Source organism: Nansenia antarctica (assembly GCF_963989245.1).
Source record: "Nansenia antarctica genome assembly, chromosome: 2".
NCBI classification, from domain to species: domain Eukaryota; kingdom Metazoa; phylum Chordata; class Actinopteri; order Argentiniformes; family Microstomatidae; genus Nansenia; species Nansenia antarctica.
This window is the reverse complement of record NC_137675.1, coordinates 15633445-15647550: the sequence shown is the minus strand read 5'-3', so window position 1 is coordinate 15647550 and position 14106 is coordinate 15633445. Positions and strand designations below refer to the sequence as shown.

The following is a 14106-nucleotide window of genomic DNA, read 5'->3' as shown; positions in this document are numbered from 1 at the left end:
AATATACTGAACAAACAGTGTTAAGTAAAAAGTAAACATTATTTAGCCCAACAAGTAACAAGTTAGTTACCATTAGCCTTGTTAGCCTAGCCGTTAAGATAGTAGCTATATTAGGCTTGTGGTTAAAGGGAGTACGGACATGTTATAGGCCGAGCAAACACTGATGATAGATAGCCCATTAGCTAGGTTGTTAGCCTAGTAGCCAGGGTAGGCTTGTCGTCAATGGGACTGTGGTGGGTTATTTTTGGCATTTTGAGGCCTGTTTTTTGTGGGGCATCTGAAAAGAATTAGAACACAAGGGGGGCGGGCAAAGGAGGGAGGCGATAGGGGGGAGGAGGGGGGCAGGAGGGTCCCCCAGGCTGAAATAATACTCTTCCCTGGAGTACGAGGCGGTGAGTTCTGGCCGCCAGTTCTCTTCCTATGTCTCGTAAAAGAGAGAGAGAGAGAGAGATATGTGAAGGAGGGAGCGGAGAGGAAAGGGGAAATAGGGGGAAATACCAACTGTCGATACTGTAGGATATTACAAGAGGGTGTGTGTGTGTGTGTGTGTGTGTGTGTGTGTGTGTGTGTGTGGGTGTGTGCGGAGTTTTGAGGGCTAACGTTTTAATTTTGTCGCTTTTTTAAGGCCAACGTATTTTGGGAAATCAGAATGATGTCTGTGGAAATATGACTGCATTTCAGATGAAGTTATTACTTCACTCTGGCTGAATGATGGATTGAGGAACACCGACCAGTTGGTCATAACCACATGGAAGTTCCATGCTTGAGTTTACTCCACACCACCCAAAAGTAACTACGCCATAACAACGCCATGATCATAGATCATAAACGCAAGATGTTAGGCTGACAGGAAAATGTAAACGGATTCATAACACGAGCGGGGAAAAACACATACAACAGATGGGTTTCGACGCACGTACACAAACTTAACATAAAAAGTATTTCATCACCAATTCACTGAAGACAGACACGCCCAGGATGTACTCGTGGTTGTACGTGGTTGCATCATGCCATGCTGAACAAATGTACTGACTGATAACTGAGTGGAACAGATGCAGCCACTGACCTCCAGTAGCCACTGACCCTCTGTTATAAAAGCTAGAGTGTAGGGCTGAGCGGGTGTAAAGTATTAATGGGTGAATAAGGAATTGAAGCTTATATCGGTTTATTTCTGTCAATGCCTTCCATACCGTCGCCACCTCTATTTTGCAAAAGCATCGCGTCCAAATTAAACACCAGCCTCACAAGGCATGATCGAAAACTCTGAGGACCAGGGGGGTGGAGGAAGTCACACCTCTGACTTTTGAGCTAGTAACCATGGTAACGATGGCCAGAGAGAGAGAGAAACAGTTTGAGTCATGAAAGTTTGAGTCATGTTGAAGGTCCGCTAAAAGCTGTTACCGTATACCAGGGTATTTTGGAGGGAAGGTTTTTACTGGTTTGAGAGTTCTGCCCAAGCCTAACTAGAGAGGTCACTCTGGTTAGAGGATGACACGGGCTGGTCAACTGTGGTCAATGGTGGTCAATGGTCAATGATCGAGCCAAGGTGGATGGAAAGACTTGCAATTCTTTCAATTTGTCTTTCATATTGTCTGTACCAGTGGACGATGGAGGAGGTAGAAATCGGAGGACAGGCTCGTTGTGATGCATGGATCAATGGAATGAGGAATGGTAGCAAACGGCCCACCCTGCTTGGTACAGTCAACTGGCAGGTGGTCTGTCTCTCCTTGGGTGTGTGAACAGGTTGAGAGATAAAAGGTCTTTATAGTATTAGCATAATGGTTGCGCCGCTAATGAGCCCCAATGGCCCTTATCTGTAAAGGACCACTTCTCCAAATGAACACCGAATCTCCTCTCTCTCTCTCTCTCTCTCTCTGTCTATCTCTATCTCTCTGTCCCTCGGCAAAAAGCCAATCTGGACGTTAGATCCTAACTTACCTACCCCCAACCCCCTTCGGAGTCCCAAACCACACACTCAAACACACACACACACACGCACACACACGCACACACGCACACGCACACACACACACACACACACACACACACACACACACACACACACACACACACACACACACACAGGCACACAGGCACACACACACACACCCCTCTTTTCCCTAATTGTAATCCCCTTCTGCTAAAGCGCGCGCACACACACACACACACACACACACACACACACACACACACACACACACACCATCATTCTTCCTAATCAGACAAAAAGCCCTCAGTCTGGGGATTTCCACCCTAACAGGGGGACCTTGCTGCGAGGCCAATCCCCTGTGGAAGGACCCCAAAAGCTGCCCAATTACTTGAGTCCATTACCTTATCTCATTATCTTATCTCAGTCCTCATCTGATAAGCACACTGGGACCACTTCTCACAGAGACAAAAGCCAAGGTCAACTGGTATTGTGATTGGCCAATGAGATTGAGTGAATGAACAGTATCACTGATAATCAAAGTTACATTGTAAACACCTGATGTAAATGTAGCAGCATTATCTGTCATTCATTACAAAGGGAGTTGATCCATATTTAATTTGCATCTATTGTTGCTGTGGTTAACAGTGAGCCCAACTGAGAGACACACGCGACACGAACCCTCCACATTCCGTACCCCCCAAAAAACGGTCGAAAAGCGAAAGACGCACGAAAAAAAGAAAGAAAAGGTCGAAAAGTACATGCCGAAAATTCTCATGTCAGACAGGAGGAGAGGAAAAATCTGTCTAAAGAAGAGAAATCATTTTAAACGCTCGGAATGCTGTCCTAGTGGAAATCCATCTCTCACAGGAAGAGACTTGGGGGCCAGAATGTACATAAATAATGACCTGGGGAAAAGGAACCCAGGCCCGGGCCAGACAGTGGACACATTTATCTGCGAGGGGAGTCCCTGAGGAGGCTGTTACTCTCCCAGTAGATAGGAGGCTGGAGGCTGGGGGTCACTGGATACACAGTATCCAGCTGAGTCTCAGGCTTACAGCTGGGCCACATAGGGGAGGCGGCGGGCGGGGGGGGGGGGTTCCATTGAGGAGAGGGCCACCTAGTGGGGAGGAGTTGTATAACATGCGGGCCAGCACAGGGCTGTCGTGTTTAGGAGAGGAGCTTGTTCATGTAGGACTTCTTCTGAGTAGCGTAACAAGTTAGGGACAGTGTAGATCGGTGTAGTTGTGTGTTACAGAAACGGACTGAGAGCCACTCCTAACACACAGTAATGTGTAAGGATCCGTACGTCTAAAGAACCAGTGTCAATCTAGAAATTGTGCGTTTCATCATTTTTAATTCATGAATGTTAAATGTTACGTCATTTAATCATTGATTGGAGTTATTTTAATACATATAACCAATAGAGGTCATTCACACAATGAGTTGGGAGGAAGTTTCTATTGTTCATCAATGACATCATTCAACGTGTGTGCCTGACTCCCTCCGCCACCGTGGTTGCAGTACCGACGCCCGCAGGCAGGTGTCCCCACCCTCACAGACAAGACAGACGAGACAGACGAGCAGAGGCTTCAACGTGATCTACAGTAGATGTCCAAGGCAAGGTCTGCCCTTTTTCAACATTTGATTGGTAGAATTGACTTTTTCACTGTCCTGGGGAGGGACATGGCCCGGCGCAATCCAATCAGGGAGGGGTGATAATTACATACAACCTTGGAGACGGGGCCCTTTGTAAAGGATGACTCATCCAGGGGCCGAGCAGTATTCCTTTTCAATTCCGTCAATTCAGGGAGCGTTTTGAAGCTCCAATTGAAATTCCGATTTCTAAAGACTTCAGTTTTTTTATTCCCCCACTCGATCTAGTGTTGGAGGGACACATTCTGAATGACAATGTCTCTTATTATGATAGATTGTGATGACTGCGATGTTTGATCTTGTCCTTGCTTCTGTATCAGTGTAGATATTACAAAGCGCATAATGAACTCAAAGAACTCTACCCCCCCACTCACCCTCTCCTTCAACCCTCTATCTCCGCATCCCCTCCTCCCCCACCTCTCCTCCCGCCCCCACCCCACACTTCTCCCTCCCTCCCTCCCTCCCATCTCTCTCTCTCACCCGCCAACCTCTCCTCCCCCCCCCGCCATCCTCCCCTCTCCTCTCCCTCCCGCCCATCTCTCTCTCTCACCCACCCACCTCTCCTCTACCCTCCACCACCTCCCCTCCTGTCATCCTCCCCTCTCCTCTCCACCTCTCCTCTTTCACCCCCACCTCTCCTCTTCCCTTTTCCAGTAAGTGATGAGGTGGACATATTTTGCCAGGCCAGCATTTACACTGACCCGAGGCGGGGTATTCATCATACTTAGTTACAGTGTGTCTCAGTGGCTATTACTGGGCTGTACTGGAGTGACCCAACCCAACCCTGCCCCACCCTGAATACCAGGATTACATATCATATTCATAGAGATTCATATCAGAGAATAACCTGCACAAGACCATGCTCAAATCCCACAGCCAAACCTAACAGTACAGATTACAGCGAAACCATGTCACTAACAATCTAGGCTGTCACAACATGGTGAAATAATTGCTCAACTTTGGTTCTCGCATTGATCCATAAAGAAAGACTTCGGATAGAAAAACACAGACACACACACAGGGCATTTTGCTATATATTCACACACACACACACACACACACACACACACACGCATACACACCCACACGCATACACACACACACACACAGTGCATTTCACAATATAATTGCACGCACACAGCCACGGCATTTTGCAATATATTTGCGTGTGCCCATACTGTGCGCTCGCTCAGTCTGAAATGAATCAATAAACACACAGTGGGAGGGCCACACGCTCTGCCGCAAACGCACACACACACACACACACACACACACACACACACACACAGGAGTGTTTAACCCTGTAGGTGCCTTGTTGTCGTGCTGGGCTCTACTGAGTGCTGTATTGATTACAATGGGCAGAGGGAAGTAGCTTATCCATCAGGCTTGAGTGAGCGGAGCTCTTGGCCTGCTGCTTCATCGGGCCTATCTGTTACACAGGCCTGGGGGAGGGGGGGGGGAGGGGGAGGGAGGAGGAGGGGAGGAGGAGGGGAGGGAGAGAACATACTTGATGGACTAGGGACAATGGAGAAGGAGAGAGAGATAGAGAGAGAGAAAGAGAGTGAGGGAGGGAGGGAGGATGATTTGTGAGGTCAAGCAGTACCGCATATACACACACACACACACACAGCGCTTGGCTGGAACCGCTCAAACTGCCTCCTCCCATTTCATGATGGATGAACATTACACTTCAGACGCTCATCCTTGTCTCTGGGTCTGTGTTCTCAATGACTTGCAGTCTAATCACAGGGGTAGACACACACACACACACACACACATGTAAGCACACACATGCACGCACACACAAGCACGCACACACACACACTCCAATCTGGGCAGTAAATAAAAAATCAATGGCCAATCTCTCGTCCGCCAATTAGTGTTCATTTAGGCGGATGTATAGGAAAGGACCCAGGAACCCATCCAATTTACGCAGACGGCGGAAGCCTCGGCCCACATCCTCCTCGTCTGCTCCCCCACGTACGAAGGACAGACGACAGGTGCGACGCGCCACTCTCCCACCGTCCACCAGGGGGAGGCTGGTGGAGGCGGACGATCGGAGGACCACTGGCTCATGGTGACGCACGGCGCGGGAATGAGGAACGGCTTCCGACGCGACGGGTCGGGAGACGCCATCGTGGATAGCGTTCCTCATTCCGGTTCGTGCGTTACCATGAGCCCCGTCCTCCGATGTCTACCGCCCCGCCTGCCCCCCCCCCCCCTCACTGGGACATGCTTAGTATGCCCACTTAGTATCTCCCACTTCTCTCTCTTCCCCATCCTCACACACACTGAAGTCTATAATAGAGTAACACACTCAGCAAGCCTTAGGAGATGAAGGCAGCCTCCGAGCAGCGCCAGAGTAATGAGCTGTGTGTGTGAACGTGTGTGTGTGTGTGTGTGAGTGTGTGTGTGTGTGTGTGTCGGTGTCTGTGTGTCCGCGTACGTGCCTGTGACTCCGCATACGTGTATGCGTATGTGTGTGTGTGTATGTGTGTGTATGTGTATGTGTGTGTGTGTGTGTGTGTGTGTGTGTGTGTGTGTGTAGGTGTGTGTGTGTGTGTCTCTGTGTGTCCGCGTACGTGCCTTTGTGTCCGCATACATGTATGCGTATGTGTGTATGCGTATGTGTGTGTGTGTGTGTGTGTGTGTGTGTAGGTGTGTGTGTGTGTGTGTGTGTGCGTGTGTGCAATGCGCGCTTGTGTGCGTGCGTGCATGGCGCGTGTGTGTGCGTGGTTACTGATCGGCTTCTACAGACAAGGGAAGCTGAAGGCAAAGCTGTACGTGTGTATTATTGATGCACCGCATGTGTGGCTTAATCTCCTACGACTAGTACGACTGTAGTCTCTGGACTTCATGATAAATGTGTTTTCTTTACATGCGAAAATAGACCGCACTGATCATGTCAGGAGACAGAGAGAGATGGGGAGATTAGCAGATGGAGGAGGGAGAGGGGGGGGGGGTGGAGAGAGAGAGAGAGAGAGATACGTGGAAAGAAAAGGAAAGGAAGTCAATGATGGAGAGGGGAGAAAAGAAAGAGGGAGCGAGAGAGGAAGAACAGATGGAGGGAGAGAGAGAGAGGGAGGACGAAGAGACGTATGGAAAGAGAGCGAGGGAGAAAAGGAGGACAGAAAAGGGAGGGAGGAGGGGGGAAGATATAGAGGCTGTGTGTTGATTAAACAGCCGCCACATCGGTGATCGTGTTTCTAACCTTGAGCCGTCAATTAAAGAATACTTAGATTTATGGCCGGGGATGGAGAGAAGGAAGAAGAGTAGAGGGGAGGAGGGGAGAGATAGATACCCCACTAAGCTCTGTGGAAAATCACAGTGAGCGAGCAAGACAGAGGTCACTAAATCCTCCCCTGCCTTTTCTTTTTTCCGCCCTCCTCCCCTCGCTTTTTCTTCACCTCCACGGAGAGCCAAGGACACGGTTTTCAACAAGCGCATGACAACAGCGAGGGACCCAGAGAATGAGAGAACGTGAGAATAATGAGAGGGGTAATTGAAACATGGAAAAGAAAGAGTGTCGGAGTGTAACTAGGGGCTCCTTCGCCTCAGGTGGGTTTTGGTTTTTCGTGAATTGAAGAAGAAGAAAAAAGACGCGTATTACAAGTTGAATTGAGGCTTTGGCATTTGAATTTGGAGAGCAGAATGTTCCCTTAATTAAAAACTACCCTCAGGGAAAATGTGTGATACGAAAAGTGTCGTCTTCTCTCACACCAAACACACACACACACACGCGCGTGCGCGAGCCAATCACAAATACACACACACACACACACACACACACATCAACACTGACATACATACACACACAAACACACACACACACACACACACAGCAAATGCATGCACGCGCGCACACACACTCACATCACACTCTGTCCCTATCTCCTACCCTCTCTCCATTTTCCACTGAGTATGAAACTTATCGTCTTCCACCACACCGCACACCCCAACTCCCTCCTCCCTCCCTCCTTCGCTCCCACCCTTCCCTCCCTCCCTCCTTCCCTCCCTTTCTGAACAACACAGAAGCTTGCTCAATTTATTTTTCACTTGACTTCAGAAAGGGATTCCTAACTGTTTTGGGAATACACAGTAAGTAAACCCTGGTTATTGTGAGATTTGATGCACGTATTGTGCAACCACAAGGGATTACGTGTTGACAAGAGAGGGAGAGGAGGCGAAAAAATATCCGTTTTTTAGAAGTTTTGCTGCATTACACATTGATATGGATATAAGGCCGGTCCTAGTTTTGAATGCAAGCCTCGACAATGGATGTTCATGGCTGGAAGCTTCTTCACAATACACGATTTATGATTATGGGTGTTTAATTGCGGAGGGAAAAGGGCGAGGGCTCTGAGGCGTCGATGGGAGCAGGATACCGTGCGCCTACCCACGCACACGAGCATGCACACACACACACACACACACACACACACACACACACACGATGCACTAGAAGGCGATTTTTTTAATTGAGTTTTTTCTTTTCTTTTTTTTTCCGGATCCGGAGATCCGGGGCTCTTCATAAAACATTCAGGGCTAACAGCTCCGGCCGCCCGGGCCTAACGACGTCACTAGTGTGAACCCTTCACCCTCCCGCTGATGCCATCAAAGCCTGGCTACACTTCCTCTCTTCAAAAGGCCCTTCAATGTAAACTACAGCCTCCCTGAGTCACACACAGAGCAGCACAATGGTGTTTAGAAGTTTAGAAGGAGACGGGAGGTGAAATGCTGACCCACTTTTGTGACGAGGGTAGACACACACACACATATACTCATACACACACGGTCACAGACGCGTGCGTGTGTTTTTGTGTGTATTTGGGACTGTGTGTGTATGTGTGTGTGTGTGTGTGTGTGTGTGTGTGTGTGTGTGTGTGTGTGTGTGTGTGTGTGTGTGATACTCACTCTACTGGAGGGTTGAGGTCATCTGCTTTGGTCTCGAAGAAGCGCAGCACTTCCTCACTCTGGGAAATCTGAGGTGGGAGTCGCACCAGGGCCTAGGAGGGGGGGAGACAGAGAGAGAGAGAGGGAGAGAGAGAGGAGGGGAGGGGGAGGAGAGAGGGGAAGAGATTAGATTACAGTAATGCACAACACAACATGAACGTTGTGTGTGGCATGATATGCAGTGTGTGGTATGTGTGGTATGGTACACAACATATACAGAAGGAGCCTTAGCATGCCATTAGCTTGCTAGCCTCCAATCATCTAGAAGATCACGTGTCAGTCAGCCTATTCCACGGAGAACAGGCATCCATTTTTAATCATCTGCCTAACACACGCTGAAGAAACAGATCGATGAACCAGGAGTCGATGCTCGATGCTCAAGGAAGATATCGTTTCAAGATGTATGCTAGCCTGTAAGATGGATTTCTCATCATTTGTTTGTTTATGATTGAAGGAGACAGCTAACTGTAGTCCAGTATGGTAGGACTCCATATCCCACAATCCCTTTGGGAGACAATCATATCCTCCTTCTCCTTCTGCTGGTTGTCTCATTAAAGCAAACAGAAAAATAGCAAATAAAGACAACAGTGCTCTTCAGATGATAATAAGCAGATTTCATATTTATCATGACAAAACCAAAAAAGACTGCAGTGCGGCAGCCATGATTGTTTACATCCGTGGCCTTCAGTAGTCTAGTGTGCAGCTGAGGGTGGGAGACGTTGGCTGGGCTCCCAAAGGAAGAGAAGGAGAAGGGAGGGAGGGAGGGAGGGAGGGAGGGAGGGAGGGAGGGAGGAGGAAAAGGTCTCGGTCAGGGATAAGAGAGAGAGGAAGAGAGACTGAGGGGGGGAAACAAAGGGGGAGCGATAAGAAGAGCTTTCATTGAACTCGCGGCTGTTGAAAGACCAAAGGCTCAAGAGTTTGGAGGAGTTTCTAAAAAAAAAACTTTTCTTCAACGAAAAAATATATTAAAATATATATATATATATAAAAAATAAAAAAAAGCTTTGAAAAGATCAAAAAATGTTTAAAAGCTTATCTTGAGTAAGGCAGAGAGAGTTATAGGGCAGGTTTCACAGACAAGGCTTACAGTAAGCCTAGCCCTGGACTAAATCACACTTTCAATGGAAAATCTCCATTGAAGATGCTTTTTGGTCTAGGATTAGGCTTACGCCCCTGTCTGTGAAACAGGCCCATTGTGTTCTGAACTGAACACTGGAACCCTTTTGCAAACCTCTGAACGTGAAATCATGATAGCCGTGACTACGGTGAAACACTAGGAGCCCCTCTCTACCCATGTAACACATCCATGTTCACGTCACGCCTCGAGCGCTTGGGTCACGTGTGGGAGGGGGGGGGGGGGGGGGGGGCGCAGGGCGCAGATGACCCCTGACCCCAGAGGTCATCATGTGAGAGCATGGGGCGGTGAGGTGGGGGTACGGGGGGTGGGTAGGATGTTTATCGTATCGCCTCCTCACCCTGCAGTAGTCGTCGATGAAGCGTAGCCTCTTCATAGCCACGTCTCGCACATGACTCCTCCGGAACAGGATTTTACCTGAGACAGAAAGATGGAAAGAGAGTCACGTTTAATACAATAAACTATGTACACTACACCCATTTAAAACTATGTACACTAGACCCATTTAAGTATCATGAATATCCGTCATCAACTTTTGTTTATTATACTTATTATACGCTGCTTATGTTTGTTTGTGTAGTACCCCAGACCACCACTAGGTGCCAGTGTCCTATGATAGACTTCTCAAACCCACTAATACAATTTCAATCCGATACTGAAGGTTTCGGTGGGTGTCCATTGACCTCTAAATTGCTGCTTGGCTAATATGGAATATGATTTGTTATTGGAGTTCATGTTTCTCCCTCTGCTTCCCCGCTTTATACTGTATGTTCAAACACACACAGCTGTCATAAGAAACACCCCCACACAGTGCCCACACAGAGGGGACCTGCACTGCAGCCACGAGGTCCACAGGAAGTCATCAAATTACCCACTTCCTGAAAACTCCAAAGGCTAAAGGAAGAGGAGTTGGACTGCGTGGGATTTGATTACCGGGAACACCAGGAGTGATGAATAGGGAACGGGGTACTGATGACCTGACTTTAAGAGTGTTTCTTGTCTTTCCAACACACATATGGAGTTTATTGTATATGTTTTGTCTGGACCCCAGGAAGAGTAATGGGGATCCTAATGAACCAAATCAAATCGAATCACACACACACACACACGCACACACGCATACGCATACGCACACGCACACGCACACGCACACGCATACACACACACACACGCACACGCACACGCACACGCACACGCACACACACACACACACACACACACACACACACAGGCATATGCACTCACGTAGGCCTACATACATTAATGTGTAATTGAGTGAATCATACAGCACATCACACAAAAAATTCGATGACGCACATGTTTAAAAAATCGAGACAGCTAACAGCGTAGCATCTGGTGCCACTAGCGACATCAAAAAGAGGTAGGTGGATATTCGGTTGACTTTCAAAGCTGGCTCGATGTGTGGCGACGCAGGGGAGGGGAGGGGAGGGGTGGGGAGCGGGGGGTTGTCTACACTTCATGCCGAGAGCATGTGGTGGGCATTGGGCTTACAGACAGCCTCTAGGATAATAAACAAGGGTAAACAGGAGGGACACTCAGTCACACACCGGGAGTGCTGCTGCTCGCTTTCTTTCTTTCTCTCTATCCATTTATTCTCTCTCTCTCTCTCTCTCTCTCTCTCTGTCTCTCTGTCTTTCTCTCTCTCTCTCTACACAAACACCAGCACTATCATTAGCAGAGCTCCCCACCCCCCCAACCCCTCCTCAGCCACAACATTCAACGCCCCCCCCCCCCCCCCCCCAACCCCTTCCCCACCTCCACCCCCCACCCCCCCCACCCCACCACACCCATCCATCCCTGCCTCTCTATCATCCTTTCCTCTAAGTGGCCCATCAGATCGGATGACACCAGTCTAGGGGGACGTGGCGTGCCGGGGTGTGACGACTGGAGATGTCACAGCAAGAGGAAGCGCCCAGTCAGCAGGAACAGCATCAGTATCCTGCTCCCATCCACGCCTCAGAGCACTCGCCATCTATTATTAATATGGACGTCCTTCCAGTTGACTGGCTCTGGGGGCGCAGGAGGCACTGCTCGAAGGAGTGATATGATGAGGGAGGGAGGGACGGAGGGAGGGAGGGAAATGGAGAAAGGGAAAGGAGGAGGAGGAGGAGGAGGAGGAGGAGGAGGAGAGAGAGGGGGGGGGGAGGCAAAGAAAAGCGATGGGCTTACCTGGGAGAAAGGGGATGATTCTTTTCTTGGGGTCTTTCTGCCCTCCCTCGATTGGGAACTTGTCAAGAATCTGCATCTGGAGAAACGGAGAGAAGAGGGGAAGAGAGACGGAGAGAGAGAGATTGAGATGACTAAGCGTCGTCATTTATTCAACACCACGTCAACGCGAGTCGGCTGGCTGCTCTCGGAGATTTGTCATATCACCGTATCAACACGTTTTGAATTATTCAGCGTAAATATTGGGTGGACATATTACCGAGGGGGGGGGGGGGGGGGGGGGTTCGCCTAGCAACGCACGCGCTCGCATGGTGCGCAGGCTTGTCCTTAGACCTGAGGAGTTCTGTTGGATCCCTGAGCTTAGTCCTAGGCTTTAGCCCAGCGGGCTAGAACAGTCTTAACACCCAGACTACCCAGGTTTGAATCCAGTATATGACCCTACAAATACAGATACATGCTCACACGCACGCACGCACCTACACACACAAGGACAAACAGTCACAGTGGAGGTGTTTGAGGGGGGGGGGATATATTGATGTTCGGCGTTATGTACAGTACTGAGGCATGAGAAGTGCTGACACCAGGTACAAGCGGAGGAGGAGAAGAAGAGAGGAGGAGAGGAGAGGAGGGGAGGAGAGGAGGGGAGGGGAGGGGAGGAGAGAAGAGGAGGAGAGGAGAGGAGGGGAGGAGGGGAGGGGAGGAGGGAAGAGGGGAGGAGAGGGGAGGAGAGAAGCTCTCCAGAGGTCAGAGACACAGGGCTTATCAGCCATACTGTGTTTACCCTCTTTTACCCATCGGATAAATCATTCATAAGAGGTTTAGTAGAGGAAAGTAAAAGCACTGGTTGTGTGTGTGTGTGTGTGTGTGTGTGTGTGTGTGTGTGTGTGTGTGTAGCTGGAGCAGGGGCACAGAGAGAGAATGACGTGTGGTTGGAGGTCTGAAGCTGGCGGAGAAGAGGGAGAGAGAGGGGAGTCTATACTGCACCATAAGGGTAACGAGATACAGAGCGAGAGAGAGAGAAGAAGAGAAAAGAAGAGACAAGTGGGAGTGAGAAAGAGAGAGAAGTGTGTGTGTGTGTGTGTGGGGGGGGGGGGGGGGTGAGAGAGAGTGGGAGAGGGAGAGAGTGTATGTGAGAGAGAATAATATTAACAGAGAAAGAAAGACAGACAGAAAGAGAGAGTGAAAGACGAACAGAGAGAGAAAAGAGAGAGAGGAAGACAGAAGAGAGAGGGACCACACATCTGGTGTGCGTCAGGACTGGGTGGGTGGGAGGGGGGGAGGGGTGTTGGAGGGGGCAGGCTGTGTGAGACCCAGAGGAGCCAGGTGAACAAACAGCCCAGCTCGATGGTGTGTGTGTGTGCGTGTGTGTGTGTGTGTGTGTGTGTGTGTATAGAGACAAGGAAGGGAGGTGGAGAAGGTAGAACCCACTCAGGCCGAACCGACCAAGGACTCTCTGTCTGGGTCAGCGGCAGCATAGAGGAGCACCACCAACCACCATCATGTTTCCTCTGGGTCTCCCTTTCCCTCTCCCTCCCCCTCCCCCCTCCCACCTCCCCTCCCTCTCTCCTGGGTCCGACTAGAGGGTCTCTCTCCAGGTTGAACCTGCTCTGCTGTCACAGCGGAAAAAAAACTCTGAACTGCTGGGTTCAGACATCCATATGTGGTCGCGTCTGAAGGACATGGTGGTTTGGATGTTGTGGTTTGAAGTGGCGGGTGGGAGTGGGGGGTGTGTGGGTGAACTTGAGGGTAGGGGAGGTGGGGTGGGGGGGGGGGGGGGGTTCTGTAACAAAACGTAGGTAGTGTAGTAGAACACGGAGGCGGGGAGGGAGGCGTACCCTCTTAAGAGTTGAACGTTTGAAAGTAGAAAGCAAGTCGGAACGTCGACGTTATCGAGGTCGACAAAGAGGAGACCGGAGAGAAGCGGTGGAGAAGGTTGTTGCTGCGTAGGTGGGGGAGAGAAGAATCACCTGCAGGACCTTTCAGACAGCATGCAGCTGTTGTCGGCTTCCATTTACCAGGTTCTTCATCAGGTTGGCTTTTCTTTCAAAGTTCACTGAGTTTCCTTAGTTTAACATGCCGCGTGACTCAAGGTCCGTCCGTTCCCCCCCCACACACACTTCTCTGTGTGTGTGTGTGTGTGTGTCTGTGTGTGTATATTAACAGTCTAGTCCAAATCAGCCCGTTTGGATCAAGGTCAACTCATTAAAAAGGCCTTTGTTTGTCTGTCATTGCCCTGTCTGTCCACCCC

The 14106-nt window shown here is 49.7% G+C and overlaps 1 protein-coding gene across 1 annotated transcript in view; it reads right to left on the bottom strand.

Moving 5' to 3' along the window:
- sh3pxd2aa (SH3 and PX domains 2Aa) overlaps positions 1-8533 on the bottom strand; it is a gene marked incomplete at its 3' end in the record, with an annotated part of 53018 nt that extends 44485 nt beyond the window's left edge. The window contains exon 1 of the mRNA XM_080522745.1: positions 8498-8533. The remainder of the gene's footprint in view (positions 1-8497) is intronic.
- Positions 8534-14106: the final 5573 nt, after the last annotated feature.